At 54.6% G+C, this 17,619-nt stretch overlaps 1 protein-coding gene across 4 annotated transcripts in view; it reads left to right on the forward strand.

Annotated features, from left to right (window-relative positions):
• Positions 1-17,619, forward strand: part of ZMIZ1 (zinc finger MIZ-type containing 1) — a 245,141-nt gene that overhangs the window by 49,729 nt on the left and 177,793 nt on the right. For all 4 annotated transcript variants that reach the window (XM_030797701.1, XM_030797705.1, XM_030797704.1 and 1 more), the window contains exon 2: positions 59-168. The gene's annotated coding sequence lies outside the window, so the exon portion shown is untranslated. The remainder of the gene's footprint in view (positions 1-58; positions 169-17,619) is intronic.

Here is a 17,619-nt window from a genome sequence, read left to right on the forward strand (position 1 = left end):
GGAGCTGCCCGCAGGGTCAGAGCTTGGAGCTCACTGCCCCCTTTCTTGTCTCCCACAGGACTCACGGCAGCTGTGTTCTGATTTTGTACTACTGCTGGGGCTGCCGCCTTCTCCTCCAGACGCTCTCAGCAGACTTGAGTCCTGGTCCTTCGGCAGAGGCCTGAGCAGGTAAGTGGGATGGGCTGGCCCTCTGGTGCTGTGCACCTGCTGACGTAGGGCAGACGGGGAGTGCGGGCCGCCCAGAGTGCATGGTGCTGTTTCAGGGGCCCAGAGGGCTGGGGAGGGGACGGGGCTTCTTTCTCAGTCTTTATTTGTTCCTTGGCCTTTTCCTCTCAAAGAAAGCCACACAGTGGAGGGTGGTGAGTGTACTGATCTGGGACCTGGACATTGGATTTTATTCTGCTGCCAACTCCCAGTATCGCCTTGGGTAGCCCTTTCCTTTTAGAGGGCCTCAGCTTTCTACTGTAGTCCATGGAAATAACAGTAATGATATCCTCTAACCCGACAAGCACTTAACTGTATTCTGGGTACTGTGCAAACTACTATAGAGTTATTACTTCTTTCAGCATCACAGCAGCCTTATGAGGGCATTGCTGTAATCACCAGCGTTGTACATGTGAGAAAACTGAACCTCACTCACTCAGGAAGTAACTTGCCCCAGGCGGCACACCTGGCTGAGCCTAGGGTCCAAGTCCAGGTCTGTGTGGCTCCAGTGCGCTAGCCACTGCCCGCTGGCCTACTCTGCCTCTGGCCTTGCTCCTAGCTTCTTCTTGGGGGTGGGGATCAGGGCAATTATGGGTGTCTGCGGAAGTGCCAGATCCTGTCCCAACTCAAGAAAAAGGGAGAAGGGCTTTTACCAGGTGACAGGCTCCTGGTGGGTCTGGGGTCATGACCCATTTGTGATGTGATATGGCAGGGACCAGGCCTGGCCTCCGGGTGCCTCTGAGGTGGCAGCCAGGGCCCCCTCTAGAGGAGGGGTGTGTAGGCTGGATAAGGCTTTCTTTCCCTCCGCCCCTCGAATTCGTTTTCCTAAGCTTGTATTAAACACTTACTGTGTGCCAATTCCTGGATTAGGTACCAACTGCAGTGCAAGGGAAAGGGGCCTGTCCCACTCTGTGCTCCGTGGAGAAACAGAAAGATCCCAGTGACGTGGCAAGCCCCATAACAGTGGCGTGGAGAGGGTTCAGAGGCTGGGGGGAGAATTCTGGGGAGGTGACCACAAGTAAGTTACAGTGTGGGGAGACAGAAGCAATAGATGGAGCAGAACCTGGCAGGATATGCATGCACACAGACATGAATGGCGGTGAGTGCATAGATAATACAGACGTGCAAATGTGCTCTTCCTCACAAACGTGTACACAGACGTCGCTTCTGCATGCCACATGAATGCACACAGATAACACTGGCGTGCACTTGCACGCTCACATACACATTCACAAACTCGTGTTGGAACTATACACATACACAGGCACAAACTCTCACAAGCACACAGCATTCTGACACACACGGGGCTGCATATCCATGCACACACAATGCAGAGTGTGTTCCAGCAAGAAGAGGCAGTTCAGAGGTCGATGGCTCTGCATCGGCAAAAGCTTCCAGCAGCTCCTGGGAGGCTCTGGACAGCCTGGGCCGAGGCTGAGCTAGAGCTCTGTTTGTGTGTATGTTGGGGAGGGTGTTGGGGCTTGAGCTATGTGACTGACCATGTGACTTGACCATGGACAAGCCCTTGCCCTCTCTGGGCCTCATTCCCCATCTGGAAACAGGAATCGTCCCAGTCCGCCTCCTATACGGTGGCCACAAGGATGAGAGGCTGCTGTGTAGATTGCCGAGAGCAATTTTGGGCACTCTGCAGGGCTTCAACAAATTGAAGCTAGTAGTCTCATGAGAAAAAAACAGGTTACGGGTAGAGTGGGGATGTGGGGGCTGTTCCTCTCCAGGCTTCTCATCCCCTGGGGCCTGGGTACTCTCTGAATCATGGGCACAACAGTCCACCCTGCCTGCCTCCCCCAAGGTGGTGGGGTCTGTGTCATCCCTGCTCCCGCTCTCCCACCTGCACTTACCCGTTGACTCCTGAGGAGTTGGGGGCCTGCAGTGCCCAGCTTTGGTACAACAACCACATTTGACTCCCTGCCAGGAGACTGGCACATTGCCTCCATGAGTGCTCTAAATCCCCTTGAGAAGCCTGAGAAGAAGGCCTTACCGAGCAATTTCCAGATGAGGAAACTGAGGCACAATAAATGCAGGTGAGGTTCTTAAGGACACCTGCTCATAAGTGTTGGAGCAGGGCTTTGGATCCAGGTCCTCAGATGTGAACATTTATGCTCTTTTCTCCCATGATCTCCTTTCAGAGATAGGTCATTTATTACCCACTTTGCAGGTAAGAAAACTGAGGCTCAGAGAGGACAGGCCACTCAGCCAGGAAGTAGCACAGCCAGAATCGGGTGCTTATTAACCACATTGCACCCACCTCAATTCAACACTTCCTTTTCCTTTCCCTCTCTCCTTCCCAGAGAGCCCCTCCAGGTTAGAGGGGGTTCCCAAGGAGGCTTCTGGGATTATCTGGGCTTTAGTTCTGACCTAGTATTCCCAGGCATACCTGCCATTTTCTTGCAAATAGAAAGATAGGCTATTCTCTGGGGTCTGCTTTCTAGCATGACCTAGTAACTTCCTCTCCACGACTCCTTTGTAAAGTATCCTTAGGATTGTCCTTTGGAAACTTGGCCAGCAGAAAGCTCTGGGGTACCCAAGAGGCCTGGAGGAGTCCTAGGCCTTTGGAGAGGTAGCCACTGCTTGCGTATCCACTGGGAGGCTCTGTGACCTGCTAAAGGATCTGGGTGTGGGACCACAGCACAGGGAGCCAAGGTTCTGCTTGGCATGGGTGGTAGGTGCCACTATGGAAGGAAATTGGGAAGGATCCCTGGGAGGTGACATTTACGCTGGGCCTTGGAAAGAGGAGAAATTTGCTAGGTTGATGTCAAAGGCCAAGGAAGACCCAGCAGAAGGCTCAGCTCCACCAAAGTCCCAGAAAAGTGAGAGTTTATTCATGGCCCTTCGCACCTGCATCTGCACCCAACAATACCCATCAGAGTCTCCTAGAATTAGGGCCAGCTAAATAATTTAGCTGTGGTCCAATGCTAAATGAAAATGCAGAGCCCTTTGTTCATGAATTATAAAGGATTTCAAGATGATGACAGCAGAGTAGGGTCCTTCTAAGCTTGTGGCCCTGTGTGATGGCCAGTGAAGCCAACCCTGCTTGAGTAAGTGTAGCAATTGTGGGATTTAGCACCAAGAACTGAGTTCAAGTGCAGGCACCACCAGTTACTTACCAGCCCCACGACCTTGGGCAAGTCCTCCTCATCTCCATAAGCCTCATCTGCCAATGAGCGATGGTACCCTCCTTCCGGCAGAAGAGGATCAGTGGTGCCAGCATCTAGCTTATCCCAAGCAGTCCAGGACAGAAACTTTGGCCAGGGTGGAGTGGCAACCCTTTCCATCAGGTGGTGATGTTCAAGGCTCTCCTGACCCACCCCATTTACCTTCCAGCACTGCCCCTGCCTACCTTGGTGGCCTGGTTTTTTTGTGCTTTTCCAAATCCACCTGGCTGGGCAGTGGAGGGTATGGGGAGTCTACTCTGTTTTATTTGCAGAGCCTTCTGTCTGGATTGTTCCTTGCCCACCCACCCATCTCTCCTTGGCAGACTCACTCCTGCAGGTTAGATGTCATGGAGATTTCTTTGACCCCCAGCTCCTCCCTTCCAACCTTTGCTGTGTGATACCTTCAGTAGCTGCAGTGACCTCTTGCACTGTAGAGTTCTCTACAGTGTGCAAAGTCCTTTCACACCCATCACACCCTGGAGAGCTTTGAAAGGCCCTATTCCCATTTGCTAGATAGGAAAACAGAGGCTCAGAGGTACAACCACCCTAAGTTCCTGGGCTGAGGTCAGACCCACATCGGGCGGGGGTGTAGACAGTGGCAGCAGAGAGTGGTACCTAGGCTCCACCCTTGGCCGCCTCATCTTGCAGCATTTGGGAAAACTGGCTTTTCCCTTCTGGTAGAAAGCTCCAGCCCCTGGCCCAGGAGAGGTGTGTGGGTTGCTGAAGAGGGCCTGGTAGAGCGCAGAGGTCCAGCCAGCTAGAGTAGACAAGTGCCCAGCCCTGCTTTTCCCCACAAGTGATGTGGTCCAGTTCACGTGGCTCGGCGGACTAGAGCCAGGTATACATGGCTCCGAAGTCTGGGGCAGAGGTGAGAAGGCCCTAGCTGGCCTGGGCTGCAACCGCAGGCAAAGGCTGGCCACAGATGAGAGGGGTATCGCGTCAGGGGCATGACAAACTGTTCCATATGGCTGGCACTTCACGAAAGACACTCAAAACACTCTTGGTGGATGAGTGTGGAGGATGCTGATGGATTGCAGCTGTAGACTGGGCTGAGGCGTGGAGGTTTTCCAGCTCTGTTACCCCTTTCTCTGTGGCTTCTGATTAGTGACTTCATCTCTCTGTGCCCCATTTCCTCATCTGTAAAATGGGGACAATATCCATCTGGTTGTGAGGGATTCAACGAAGTAAGCCATGGGCACTGCCACAGCCATGCCTGGAGCGTGGTTAGTGCTTTCTGGCACTTTATAGCATGAACAGTGGAGGTGGCAGCAGCGGGAGTCAGTAGGGGGTGGACTCCAGGGCTGTGGCCACACAGGAGGGTTTCCCTCCACGGAGCGGCGTGGTTGTGTCGTCTTTTAAGAAAAGGTGGAGAGGGAGATCAGGGATTGGGGTTGGGCTGGATTTGGATTTCATATGAGGCAATCCCAAACAGCTGTTGCTCAGAGCGCTGTGGGCAGCCACCTGGGGCAAAGGCTGCACTCTCCTCACCAGCCCCTCCAGCCCCTGGTGTGTGGCTTTAGGCGGCCAGCATGCACACCCTAAGTTGTCAGTCAGCAGACGTCCAGGGTTACATAGGCGGTTTGGGGCTGGCCGTGAAGACCTTGAATGCCAAGCCCAACTCACAGCAGGCCTGGCCAGGGCCCAGCCCGTGGCCACACGGAGCTGGGATTCCAGGGTCCGCATATGGCATGCCTGTCAATCTTCAGCACCAGCTGAGAATGCACACCTCTCCTCCCACTGCGTGGAATCTGTGGCCTGCAGCCCAGGCCCTCCACCCCAGCCTCTGCAGCCTGCTATGACTCCACAACCCCCACCCCAGCCTGGATCTGGGAATCGTTTGCAGCTCACTGCTTATTCCTGCCCAAGGTAGGATGCCCCTCTAGGTCAGGAGGGTGGGACTACTGTCCTGGTGGGCCCTCTGAGCAGGACTTGTGTTTAAGCCTCAGTCCCATTAAGAACTGCTGTGTGACCTTGGACAAGTTGCTGCCCCTCTCTGAGCAGCTGTTTATTGGTCTGTAAAACCAGAGGGTTGGGGTAGGTCAGGGATTACAAACTGCAGTCTTCAAGGGTGTCAACAACCCATTGAAGTTGGGACTATCCTGTTGTACAAATGAGAAAACTCAAAGCACAGAGAGGTTAAGAAACTTAGCCAAGGTCACACAGCTTATAGTGGAGCTAGGACTCAGCCCAGTTTTATCTGACACCATAATATGTGTTTTCCCTACCACAACAAACTGCCTGTCATAGATACTTGCTTGTTTGCTGGGTGATCCATTTTGTCCATCAGCCAGCTTGGGGTCGAACACTTCCTTGTGCTCCTGCACCGTGCTAGGCCCTGGTATCCAATAGTGAATCTTCAGTTGAGCTGGGAGAGCACAGCTCCAGGTCCGGAGGTCTGAGTAGAGGTCACAGTCTCCAGTGCAGAGTTGCTAGGTAGGTGCAGCTCTTTCCTCATGCTGCAGGAGGCAGCCAGAGAAGACTTCCTGGTGGAGGGGGAAGGTGAGTGGGGTTCCTATACAGAGTGGAAGAGTAGGGTCTTCCTGGGGTCTCTGCACAACGTGGTGGCATGGGTCAGGGCAGTCCAGCTGGGGAGGAAGATTCATTCAGCCACAGCCGAGGCAGCCCCTGAGGGCCTTGAATGCTAGGCCACAGAGTTTGGCCATGAACCTGCAGGGAGTGGGGAGCTAAAAGAGACTGCAGGGCAGTGGCAGCTCCTTTGTGAGAGCTAGGAGGGCCGGCCTCAGCCTGCAAGCCAGGGCAAGGGTGAGGTGTGGTCCAGTCTAAGACTTAGTTCACCCAGGAACTGTGGCAGCAAGAAGAGCAGGGTTGGAGGCTTGTCCACTGGCTGGACCTTCATGCTCCACCACGGCCTCTTCAGCAACCCAGGCACCTCTGCTGGACCAGGTGCCGGGGCTTTCTACCAAAAGGGGAAAGCCAGTCTTCTCAAATGCTGCAAGATAAAGTGACCGACGGTGGAGCCAGGTGCCACAATCTGCACACCTCCCCCAACCCCATCTTCCGTGGGCCTGACCTCAGCTCAGAGCTTGGGGCGGGCATTGCTCAGTGACATAGTGGGGTCAGAGAGGCTCAGAGACCAGCCCAGGGGCACACAGCATTCCTCATGGTGGGTACAGAGGCTGGAGCAGGTAGGCAGCATCTTTCCCAAGAGAGGTGGGTCTGGGTCTCCCTCTGGCTGTCCCAGAGTCCTGGACATGCCTCCTGGATGGTGTGTGCTCACTCTGGTAGGAGTGTGAGGTTGTAAAGAGTTTCCTGGGTGTTACTAACTGAGGGCGCTTCTCCCTCCCACTGACGTTTGCTCCCCTGGCTCTTTTTGAGCTCTGGAGTTTGTCTCTGGTTCATGAGCCACACACCCAGGCCACACACTGGGGCGGAGGACAGCCTTGCCTGTGCCCTGTGTTCCTAGGTCTGAAGCCTCAGCGACCTTGCAGCAAGTAATAGACACTGGGTGGGGCCACAAGCATGACATCTTTATTGGAATAAAAACAAACCCACAGCCTCTCTCTCATGTTGAGAGGAGTGGTCTTTAGAAATCATTTTACCCACCCCATTCATGGCACAGACGAGGAAACTGAGGCCCAGAGATAGGAGGGCATGCCCCAAGGTAGCCAACATGGCGCTCCAGGCTATCAGCTGAGTGCAGGGCCACCCTAAACTGTGTAGGCTACATGGGGGGTGCAGAGGCTGGCAGGGGCAGGGACCAGCAGCAGCAGCGATAGGAGCCTTCTATCTGCAGAAAGGCAGGACCGACCCTGAGGGGCCAAGGAAGCTCTGGGGACCTGTGGAGAGCCACCCAGAACTGGGACTGAGAGCTGCGCTGGAACCCACAGACCTGGCTCCGTGGAGCCGCATTTGTGTTCTGCCTCCTGCTGTGAGAGGTTCGCCACCAGGAGCGAGGGCTTATCCTGTCATCCATTTACCCAGAGAGCCCCAGTGAAGCCGGGATTTGCAGGCCCAATGGTCAGGGCTAGGGGCAACGCCTCAGAGTCAGGGCCTAGTGTGAGGCTTATAAGGGGCAAGGGAGTGAGGAAATAAAGTGGACTCAGGAAACCAGGGGCTGCCCTTTCCCTCATCAGCCCCCTCTGCCAAGGCTCAGCAGAGTGTCCAGCCGGCTCAACCATCTGGGAGGCTGCTGACCACAGGCAGCATGGCATTACCTAGGGCCAGGGTCTAGGGGCTCCGAAGGCCTCAGGGGTCAGGGAGAGCTTCCTGGAGGAGGTGAGTGCCAGCTGAGCCCCAAAGAATGACCAGACTGTGATCCAAACTGAAAGCATTCCACGCAAAGGGAACAGCTGGGCCAAGATCCTGTGGCAGCCACATTGGGGCAGATAATGGGGGCTTTGTGGAGGCTGGGACTGCGCAGGGAAATAAATGAGGCTGGAGATGCCCCTGGGGGGTTGGAGACAGCAGAAGGAAGATGGTTATATTGTGCCTCTAACTTGCTAAATGCCCCTGAGTAGATCACTGCCCCACTTTTGTGCCTCAGTTTCCCTTTTATCTCCTGAGCTTCAGGCACCTGGGGAGCCACAGCAGGGAAGTGCCTCAGTGGAAGTGTCCACTTCTGGAGGCTTTGAGCTGGTGCTGGGGATCTGAGTTGAGGGAAGTATGGGCTTCCCCAGCACCTCGGGGGCAGTTGGCCCAGAAGGCTGCTGCTGGACCCAAGGCTTCTCCCCAGTGGAGGAGAGCTGACCTAAGATTTCTGGGGTTTGCCAGGCTGGACCAGCCTGGGATGATGAGGGATTAGGTCCCTGGGGCAGCCCCCACTACAGACTAAGGATCTGGGTCCCAGGATAAAATGAGAGATGCGCCTCCCTTCTCTTTTCTGTGACCAACTCCCTCCTTCCTCCTTCTGCCTCCTTCTCTCCTGCTGGGGACAGGGAGGGGACAGTATTTATTCCTTCCCAAGGCTGCAGCTGGCTGATACCCTGATGCAGAGGAAATGCCATGCCAGTGCCAGGTATGCTGCCGGCGCCCTGGGTGCCTGGTGCCCTTTCCAGGTGTGGCCCCTCCCCGTAGCCCTGGGCTCGGCCGGTCTATGTTTGCAGAGCCTCCACTGACCTGCAGCGGCCTCTCTGTCATGCCTCTCCTATCAGCAGAGCGCCAGCCATGGGCTCCTTGGACTACAAGTCCCCGGGATTGCGCAAATCCCCCCAGCAGTTTGCGCAGCAGCCAGCTCAGGCCCTGTCAGATGGCCCAGGTTCCTGCTCGGGAAGTCCACTCTTTTCTGGAATAATAAAGCAGCCACCCCACAGCAGGGGGTGGCAAGCTTCTCTAATCCTCACAACCCCTGACTCATGTCACCCTCATAATATCAAGTGGGCTGGGGCGGGGGACGGGGGGTGGCGTTTTCCAGAGGGGGAACTGGAGTCAGATAATAGAAGGCATGAGACTTGACCAGGGTCACACGGCCCAGCCAGGACTCCAACCAGGCCCCTGCTCAGCCTTTTTAGACTGAGCCAGTGTTTCCTGTTCAGGGCCATGCGGGAGGTGAGTCGGGAGCAGGCCCTTTGCAGGAGCTGCTGGGGGCCAGCAGGAGAGGCCACCAGTCTCTGTCTTCCCTCTTTGGCTCCAGCTGCTTTAATTGGCTGGGGCTGCCAGTGGCGCCGACATTTACCTGGTGGGAAGGAGGGCCTCCTCCTTCTTGAATTGAGATGCTAAAAATAACCCGGCCCAGCTTGCCAGGGCCACTGCTCAGCCAGCGCCTGCCTGCCCCCTCAGCGACCTTTTTCCTGGGTGCTGGAAGCTAATTGCTTTGCAAGCATGCAGTTCCTTGCGCTGAGAACTTCCTAGGGATTGGGGCAGGACGCATTGCATGCTCAGCTTCTGAGTCTAAAGAGGGGTCTCTGCAAGACCTCCCTCCCCTCCAGGTAGCAGGGTGATGGGCTCCTGCCTCAGGTCTCCCTCCCCCTTTTCTCCCTGGGTACAGTACCTGTCCAGGTTGACTACTCCACCCCTGGGCGCTTGGGTGCCTTCTTTGAGCTGCCAGAGTTTTCCCTGTTTTAAGAGAGGGGGCTCTGCCCCTCCTTGGAGTTTTCTAGTACTCACCTCTCCCTGCACCATACCCGACCAGACATATGCAGTGTGGCCCCCTGCCCTCATGCTGTTGTTCATTTTGTCATACCAGCAACCAAGAGGAGCCCAGGCTTCGGAGCTGGACAAGTTTAAATCCAGCTGTGTGACCATAGCACATTTCCAAGCCTCTCTTTGCTCATCTCGGAAATGGGCGTGAATCTGACCTTGCAGTGTTGTTGCAGAATGAATCGCAGTGGGCAAAACATGCCTGATCAAGAGTGGAGCCCCTGGGGCCAGGAGGAGGTGTGTGTACATCATGGGGCGTTCCTTTCTCTTGCTGTGTAAATAGACCCTGGAACTCAAATAAATTTGATTGATTGGACCAGAAGGGGAAGGTCTTGAAGATGCAGGCTAAGGATTAGGGACTCAGTCTCCCTGAAAACAAGGTATGCTTGCCCATTCCCAGGGCACCTCCAGAATGGCCTGTGTGTTTGTCCAGTTCTTGCCCTGGGTCAGTGTGACCATAATCATTTTGACATTGGCCTGCATCTCCCGGGCTTTGGGATCATTCCAGTGGAAAAAGAAGTGGTTTTCAGTGCTCTATGCTTGGCAGGTGTGAGAGCCTGGGCGTGCTTAACCCGTCCACACCTCAATTTCCTCGTCTGAAAATGGGGATGGTAATACTTCCTTCCCCGTTAAGTATTGTAAGGATTAGATTAGCAACATATGCACAGTACTTAGAAAGTCTGGTGCAGGGTAACACTTGGTATGTGTTAGCTGCTACTCATAGTAGTAAGAATAGTTTAGCAGTTGGGAGTAATAACAGCAGCCACCTGCCATTTGTTTAATGATTTTTATCAGATGCTGTGCCGGATGCTAAGCACTTTACATACATTATTTAATGTCACTCTCCCCCACCTCCCAGCAACCATACACAAGGTACTGTTATAAGCTCCACGTGCCAGATGAGGAAACTGAGACACAGAGAGTGGTTGAACTGAAAACCAGAGTTCAGCATCAGCCCCGCTAGGGTGGCCGTCCAAATTGCCTGGGACCGTCCTGGTTTTAGCATGGAAAATTCTGTGTCCCAGAAACCTGTCACTTGTGGGCAAACCAGGATGGTTGACCACCCAAGGCCTGCCTGAGTCCACTGGCCCCACTCTGAAGCCCACAGGATCCTCTTCTTGGCTCAGGGGCTTGCTGGTGCAGTTGCTCGGCCCCTTCCCACACCTCATAGGTCCCTCCCCCAGCCAGATTGTGCCTGCCCATCCCCCAGGGCCTGGCTCTAGTCTCCTCTCTGGCTTCCTCTCTTCCCTCCCCTCTGCCAGCAGGAGGGGCATGACTCATGCCTGATGGGCTCTTTGCTTAAGGCTGTGACTGCCGTTGTCTGGTGGACTCTGAGCTGCCCCTCACCAGGCCTCAGTCTCCCCATTTGCACTGAGGGCTTTAGTGGCTTTGCTCCCAGCTTTCTGGAGACGTTCAGAAAACCTCTTCCTTGAAAGAGGGAGGGCAGAGCGAGCCCCTGCCCCCAGCCCTGGCCTGAGCAGTTGGGAGGGATCGCACTGGCCCTTCCGGTGCATTGATGGAGTGCACTGCTGACAAAGGAGAAAGGTCAGCAGGGGGACAGAGTGGAGTTGGTGGCGGCCTGCTAGCCTGCAGTGCCCTCCCCCAAGTCAGGGCTTCCTGGGGGAGGGGCGCAGTGCTCCCTGGGCTCTGGGTCAATTCATACTGATGCAGGCAGCTGCTGGTTCAGCAAAGCTGGGCATCCAAGCCCCCAGAGGGCTGTGGGCAGGTGCCTGGGTCATCCTTGACACCTCACTTTCCCTGACCCCCACATCCAACAGTTGATTAGGCCCCCTTAACCATCTCTGGATCTGTGACCCTCTCAGCATCCCACCCCTGCTGGGGACCATCTTCCTGCTTCTGAATCCCTGAGCCCTTACCAGCCGTCCCTGGCTTCCCGCATCACCTTGCATAAAGTCAGAATTTTGAGGCTGACATTAAGGCCCTTACTGAGCTCAGAAAGGCTGCCCAGAGCTGCCCAGGCCTTCCCTAATATCAGCCTGCTTGTAACCTCCACCCTCCAACCCCAAGGTCATGTGAAAGGTCTGGGGACACCCTGAGTGCCAGGCCCAGCGCTGTCCAGCTGGAATGTTGGAATCAACATTCCAACCCTGCCCGGTATACAGGGCTGAGCCTGCAGCAGAGCTGCAGCCAGGTGCCAAATGGATGCAGTGCCCCTGCCGTGCCCTTCTCAGACTCCCCCTTGAGCTGCCGCCATGCAGTTGCCCAGTGGATCTCATGCCCCAGCTCCCGGAGGGCAGGAGTTATCTGTCTCCCCAGCACACATGCAGACCAAGGTCCGATGATGGCAGGAAAGCGCCATGGTTGGTGCATAGGCGCTGGGGTCATAATATGAGGGTCTGATTCCGGCTCCATCACTGACTAACCGTGTGACCTTGGGCAGTCACTTAACCTCTCGGTGCTTCAATGACATCATTTCTGAAATGTGGGTAATAATATTCCCTCCTTCACAGCATAGTGGGATTCAATGAAGTGACACTTATAAAGTGTTTGCAGGGTCCCAGAACATTTTAAGGATCAGTAAAGTGAGCTTCCATCAGTCATCATCAGGCAGGTATCTATGAAATGAGCACCGTCTTCCAAATGGGGCCCTCCCAGTTCTTTGAAGGGTCCTTGCATTTTTGCCCGGATTGTTCCCTCTTTGTCTTCCTCCTGCCCTAGCATCCCGCTGCACCCCCGCCTGACATCTCCTGAGACTCCAGGAAGCCAGCCTGCCCTAGCCTTGCATTCTTGCCTAATCCACCCCCTTGCCATGGAATGCCTTCAGGCTATGGCCAGGAGTTCTTCCCATGTCCCCCACAGCTCTGCACAGGTACGTGGACCACAGTGGGTGCCTAATAAGAATTTGTTAGGTTGAACTGATATTCACCAAGCAAAGTCACCTCCAGGAACAATGCAGCAATGACCAGCCAGGCCTCTGGGCCCATCCACAGCCCATTAAGGACATTTCTGAGACCAGTCCTGAGCTGCTCTGTGCAGGAGAACAGCATGTGCCCACTCTGGCCTCCTCGGTGGCGGGGGCTTAGGGATAGGTGGGGGTCGCACTGGGGCTCAGCATCCACACTGGAAGGTTTTTCAGGGGGTTCATCTCCCGCTTCTCTGAGCTGTCGTGCCTGTTTTGTTTGCCTCGGTCCCTTCCCCACCCCCACAGTTCTCTGTTAAATTGTGTTATTATATTTAAACAAATCAATTCCATTGCAGAGTTTTTCCTGTCCTAATGATGAGTTTGCAGCACAAATGCCATTGATTTCTCACAGCCCTGAAAACCAGTTGATGAATAGCACCAGGCTTGTCTTTGGAGAGGCACTTAGAGCAGCTCTGCATGGCCTCCTCTGCTTCTCCCCTGTGCTGTCCCCCTCATTCAGGACCCCACCTCCACCCCACACTCTGCTGCCCCCTGAGTTGGGGCTGAAGTCATGTGATAAAGGGAGACCCTCTGTGCCGGCCAGGGCTGGAATGTCATCGCAAGGGCCCGGCCCCTGTTCTGGTGGAACAATCATAGTGGAGATTTGTATTGATTTTGGCCAAAGGCAGGAGCGCAACTTACAGAGCAGAGAAGTGGTGCGGTGTGATCTTTGTCTTCCCTTGCAAGTTCAGAGCGCGTTCCTGAGAATGATGGCAGATAGCAGCTCAGACACCATTTCTAGACCTTGCCGGGGCTGCTGAAAGACCTTTGAGCACTGCTGTTTTAAAGGGAGGCTCCGGAGGTTTGAGAGCTGTCTGCACTGGGGAGTGCAAAACTTCCCTTTGTGAAATCCTTCAGAACCTGCAGTGTTCAAAGTCACGGTTAAACCACTACCCTGGGCTTTGACTTTCAGATCACTGCCACATGCACGGGCTTCTCTGAGCTTTCTAATGACCCCGGGGCTTGGGTGGGCAGGTAATATTGTTCCCATTTAGAGACCGGCAGACTGAGTCAGGGTAGTCACTGGAGAGAGGGGAGGGCTGCTTGTCCACTCCAAATCCTGAGTGCAGCAGCGGCTCCCATGTGTCCTCCTACAAGGGTAATACCTGGCAGGGAAGCTACTCTGATCACCAGCCTTTTCGGCCGGGCTTTCTGTCTGTCTGAGCCCAGGTCCTCGTGCAGGTGTCTCCACTCAGCTGCTGCCTGCAGCATACCACACAAGCCTGTGTATTGGGCTGGAGTGAGGCAGGAGGGAGCAGCGAGGACTGTGGCATTCTGGAGAGTGCCTGCCCCACCTAAATTCCTAAAAGTTTGGACAACCCATGCCCGTAAAAGTATACTACATGGGATGAGACTGGGGGCCAAATTTGCTGCCTCTCCCCTGTTCTAATTCAAGCCTTTGTTTTGGAGACTAGAATGTGTGGCCCAGAATTGGAAATGGCTCTTCAAGGTCACAACACAAAGCAGTGGTGAGCTGGGGTTTGGATCTGGGAGAAGGCGATGAGGCCCTACAGGCAGTGTTCTCTCCCCTCCCTCAGGCTTGGCGAGGCAGTTGGGTGGGGGCAGGGCCAGGGACTATGTTCTAGGGAAGACGGGCCCCTCACCTCGGACACCCAGGGGTGGCTCAGCAGGCCCCACTTCCCTTTTTTCTCCCTTCCTCCTTCCCTCCCATGCAGACAGACCTCCTGTCCCTGTAATCAGGTTAGCCTCCTGCTCCGATGAGCTGGACCAGCTGCCTCTTAATGGCCTGTCGACCTGGCCCCCTCGCTGGCTCTGGGGTGGGGGAGGGGAAGCTAAGAAAAGAACTGTTGGTGGAAAGAGGCTGTCCACTCCCTTGATTCAGACCTTTCCACGGCTTCTAAGATCAAATCCAAACCCTTAGAATGGCATCCAAGACTCTGCTTGCTTCTCCAGCGCCCACCCCGTGGTACACTCTTTTCCTGCAGTCACATGATGCTGTTTCCTACCTCCCTGCCTTTTCACATGCAGGTCCTTTGGCTACTTCCCACCTTCTCAGAAAACTCCTGTGCATCCTTCAAAACCCAATTTGTGCCTCTTCCTCAGGACTGCTTCCTCTGGGCTCCTGCCTCTGTACTCTCACAGCATTGGGTGCTCTGCTGGTCTGGAACTTATTCCCACTGTGTTGGCCTCCATTATTCCTGGATCTGGTTTCTCCGGAGTTCCGGGAGGAAAGGAAGAATATTCCCTTCCCTCTGCACCTCAGGGGTACAGCACAGACAAGTGCTCAGTGAAAGTATAGGGCCAGCAAAGAAGAGAGAAGTAGGGACCAGGGAAGAGAAAGAGACAGACAAGAGTATAAAAACAGCTGCTCCCAGCCCCTCACACCGCCCTAGCCTGCTTCCTGCCAGGGAGGCCATTGCTAGCAAAGCATGCCTGGCCTGAAATAGACTCATGGGGGCCTTGGTACTACATTTTCATAGCTCAACACTAAGCACCCCCCTCCCCGTTATTCCTTGGGCACTGAAGCTCCCTCTCCTCCCAGGGCCTTGCTTCTGCAGCCAAGACCCCTCCTCCAGCAGTGCCCAGACCTCGCCCCTCTGTTTCTGTTAACTTTGTTTTATAAATAAATCATATAAATAGGCTCCTCTGATTCCTCGGAGCATGCAGTGTTTAAGGACTGGGGCACTGCCGCAGGCATAATTGTACTACCGAATCCATCAGCTGCCTAATTACCATTCATTTTGCATTTATTTCTGCTAATTAAAAAGAGAGAAACTCCTAACAACTTTTATGTAAATACTATATTTGTTCTATGTAAAGATGGGATGCTAATTTGCTGGTGATTAGCTGATTATCGGATTTTATAGCTGTCACACAGGATGGCCCTGTCTCCCATTTGCACCCCGGACACCACTTGAGGCCCCTGATCAGATATGGGAGGAAGGGGTTAAGGGAGGCCCATCTGGGGGGTTTGAGGGCCTGTCTGAAGCCCGGGGTCACCAGGAGCACCAGACGCCAGTGGGGTGCAGGGCGGGGTAGGGGGAAGGTGCTGCAGTCTGATTGGTGGAGCTGGGAGGGAACTGTGGCTCACTCACTGCTTCTGTATAGATGGAGAAACTGAGGCCCAGAGAGGCCTAGCACTTCCCAGCAAAACAGTGACCAGGGACAGAGTCAAGACTGCTATTCTAGACTGGACTCCAGTGCCCATCCCACTGCAGTATGCTATTGTCAGGAGGAATTTGCAGGGAGGTGGCTTTATCTGCTGCTGAAGAACTACGAGGACCAGACTCCAACTCATGTGGAGGAAAGGAGCACTTAGCCCATGGCCCAGACTGAACCCTCTGTGTACCCTTCTGAAAACCTCCACCTCCTTCTACTTCCCTGGGCAGCCCTGGGCTCTGCCCCACGGCACCCTGACCGCACTTAGCAAGGCTTTCTCCCAGCCTGGATGGAGACTTCCCCAGGACTGGCCTTGCACCCTGTGGGCTATCCGGACACATGTGAGGGTCTGAATTTCAAATTTTAACATTATGTATGTATGTTCATGTAACTAAGGAAAAAAATATAATTAATACATCAAACCCATGATTTCACAGATCATAGTGCTTTTGATGAGGCTAAGTTAAAAAAAAAAGTAATTGATTTAAAGTGATATAAATAATTAAATAGTTTTGGTTTTTTTTTGAGATGGAGTTTCGCTCTTGTTGCCCAGGCTGGTGCTGTCTTGGCTCACTGCAACCTCCGCCTCCCGGGTTCAAGTGATTCTCCTGTCTCAGCCTCCCGAGTAGCTGGGATTACAGGCATGCACCACCACGCCCAGCTAATTTTGTATTTTTAATAGAGAAGTGGTTTCACCAGGTTGGTCAGGCTGGTCTCGAACTCCTGACCTCAGGTGATCTGCCCGCCTCGGCCTCCCAAAGTGCTAGGATTACAGGCATGATCCACTGCGCCCGGGTCAATACATTTTTAAGTACATAAAGAATTAAGATGGAACATGGACACGGCTTACAGTACCTAATAAGGTGGATTATTTGATAACTTGAGGAGGGTCTGAGAAGACCAGGTCAGGAGGCCAGGCAGTTGAGGTCAGGGTCAGCAGTGACCTGGGGCAGGGTGGGCCAGGTCTGCAGCCACCACTGCCCCATCCCATGACTGGGCAGATGGTGCCCTCAGATTGTGTCCTTCTCTCCCTAGCCCTGCAGTTGGTCAGAATTAGCCCACAAGAGAGCAGTCATTTGTCCTCCTAAAGGTGGTTTCACTGGGACTCTGTTGGGGGAGGCTGGGAGGTTGGACACTACCCCATTTCCCACCAAGCCACCAGTTGCGAGTGTGTCACTTCACATGGACATGCAGTGCACCTGTTTCCCCTGGCATTGATAGGTGAGACACTGACTCGCCCCTGCTCTCTTTCTTCCTGTCCAATCTGAAAACGCCCAGTTCTCGAGTTAAAGGGATAACAGCTTTGACAAGGCCAGGTGTTGTCTGGGTGGCCAGAGAGCTAAGGGTCAGGGTCAGCGTGGCCCATGGGCCCACTGGAGATCCTCAAGGCTTTGGGGTCCAAGGGCCCGGGTTCCAGGCCTGGCTGCTGCTTCCTGAAGCTTCAGTCTCCTCCTCTATAAGATGGGGACAGTTGTGCTGAAAGGGTTCTGAGAGTCATGTGCAAAGTGTCCCTCAAAGGAAGACTCAGTACAGCCAGCAGTGAGCCCAGTTCCAGGGGCCCCCTCGGCCACCCACCCACCCGCCGCCGCTGTGTCTGTGCCGCCAGAGATCTCCCGCTCATCAGCCCCTTTATCGCCCTGTACACAATCAGGGGAAGCCTGGAAGGCCACTGGGGCTGAGGGCAGAGGGAAAACAAAGAGAGAAAACAAAGGCACTGCTCCTAGGGGGCCAGAAGGCACCTGCCTCCTCCCCCAGACCTGGCCTTGGCCACCCTAGTCCTCCAGGATCTGCCCCACCCCTCCAGAAGGATAGTCTCAGAACTCATATAGGATCACCACTCTCAGGGGACCCTCAGGAAGTCAGTCTTCTCCAGGCCACCTTTTCTTATCCATAAAATGAGAGAATTGGACAACAGGCCATGTGCCCTTTGGCAAACCTTCCCCCTCTCCCCACCCTCCAGGGTCTCCTTGGGGCAGACCCAGTCCGTCTCTAGGAACCCCCAGCCCGTCCCAGGAAGTCAAGACAGTGCCCACTTCTGCCTGTGGGGAGGACCCCAGCCCTGCCTTGGGCACGGTGAGGTAAGCAGGAGGTCTCTGTTTCCTG

The sequence above is a fragment of the Nomascus leucogenys genome, chromosome 18 (genome assembly GCF_006542625.1).
Source record: "Nomascus leucogenys isolate Asia chromosome 18, Asia_NLE_v1, whole genome shotgun sequence".
Taxonomy (NCBI): Eukaryota; Metazoa; Chordata; class Mammalia; order Primates; family Hylobatidae; genus Nomascus; species Nomascus leucogenys.